Here is a 2101-nt window from a genome sequence, read left to right on the forward strand (position 1 = left end):
TATGGTTCTCTCGCTCTGGCCGTCAGTTTGAGGGTGATAGGCGGTACTCATGTCTAGTCTTGTCCCCAAAGCTCTTTGTAGCGACTGCCAGAATCTTGAGGTGAATCTACTATCTCGGTCCGAGATAATGGATACGGGCACACCGTGCAGTCGTACAATTTCCCTGAGGTACGTCCTTGTTAACTTCTCCAATTTATCCGTCTCTTTGATCGGTAGGAAATGCGCTGATTTAGTTAACCTGTCTACAATTACCCAAATGGTGTCGAGTCCGTTTGTCGTTTTGGGTAACTTGGTTATGAAATCCATAGTTATCCGCTCCCACTTCCATTCGGGTATTTCTGGTTGTTGTAATAAACCTGAAGGCTTTTGGTATTCTATTTTGACCTTAGCGCACGTCAGACATTTACTCACGTAGGTAGCAATTTCGGCTTTCATGTTCGGCCACCAGTACAACTTCTTGAGGTCGAGATACATCTTGTCGGAGCCGGGGTGTATGGAGTATCGTGTTTTATGGGCTTCGTCCATGACGATTTCTCTGAATCCACCAAACTTTGGTGTCCATATTCGATCCATGAAGTAACGAACTCCGTCGTTCTTGATTTCAAGATTCTTATCCATTCCCCTTAGGGTTTCTCCTGCCACATTTTCAGCTTTCAAGGCTTCTATTTGGGCTTCCTTGATTTGCGTGGACAGGTGGGAATGGATCGTCATAGTTAGGGACTTTACTCGGCAACCTGAGTATTCTTTCCTACTGAGTGCATCCGCCACTACATTAGCCTTTCCGGGGTGATATCGAATTTCGCATTCGTAATCACTTAGTAGCTCTACCCACCGTCTTTGTCTCATGTTGAGTTCTTTCTGGTTGAGAATATGTTGAAGGCTTTTATGGTCAGTGAAGATCGTGCATTTAGTGCCGTAGAGGTAGTGTCTCCATATCTTTAGAGCGAAAACGACTGCTCCTAGCTCAAGATCGTGCGTTGTGTAGTTCACTTCATGCGTCTTTAGTTGTCTTGAGGCATAGGCGATGACCTTCCCTCGTTGCATCAGGACACACCCGAGTCCTTGGTTTGATGCATCACAATAGACCACGAAGTCCTCCGTCCCTTCTGGCAGGGTTAGGATGGGCGCACTACATAATGCTCGTTTTAGTGTTTGAAATGCGGCATCTTGTTTTTCTCCCCAGTCGAAGGTCACATTTTTCTGAGTTAGTGTGGTGAGTGGCTTGGCAATCTTGGAAAAATTCTGTATGAACCTTCGGTAATACCCGGAGAGTCCTAAAAATTGTCGGATCTCTGTAGGGGTTCTTGGAATCGTCCAATTCTCTATTGCTTTGATCTTCGAGGGGTCCACGTGTATTCCTTCCTTGCTTACTACGTGTCCTAGAAAATCCACCTCTCGAATCCAAAATTCGCACTTGGAAAATTTTGCATAAAGTTTCTCTGCCCTTAATGTTTCCAGAACTTGGCGGAGATGTTGGCTGTGTTCTTCCTGGTTTCTAGAATAGATGAGTATATCATCTATGAACACGATCACGAATTTGTCCAGGAAGGGGCGACATACTCGGTTCATCAAATCGATGAACACTGCTGGAGCGTTTGTCAATCCGAAGGGCATCACTACAAACTCGTAGTGACCATATCATGTTCGGAAAGCCGTTTTGGGGATGTCTCCTTCTAGTACACGTAGCTGGTGATAACCGGATCTTAGGTCAATTTTCGAGAAGTAGCTCGCTCCTTGTAGTTGGTCAAAAACATCGTCTATACGTGGAAGGGGATATCGGTTCTTGATTGTCAGTTTGTTCAGTTCTCGATAATCGATGCACATGCGAAAAGATCCGTCCTTCTTTTTCACGAACAGGACTGATGCACCCCATGGTGAGAATCTTGGCCTAATGAATCCCTTGCTCAACAGCTCGTTCAATTGACTGGACAGTTCCTGCATCTCGGCTGGAGCTAAACGGTACGGTGACTTTGCTACTGGGGTGGCTCCGGGAATCAAGTCGATTCTGAATTCGACTTGACATTCTGGTGGGATTCCTGGGAGATCTTCTGGGAAAATGTCTGGGAAGTTGCAGACTTCTGGAATATCTTTAATGTTCTTT

The sequence above is a fragment of the Lactuca saligna genome, chromosome 6 (assembly GCF_052625555.1).
Source record: "Lactuca saligna cultivar CGN05327 chromosome 6, ASM5262555v1, whole genome shotgun sequence".
Classification (NCBI taxonomy): Eukaryota; Viridiplantae; Streptophyta; class Magnoliopsida; order Asterales; family Asteraceae; genus Lactuca; species Lactuca saligna.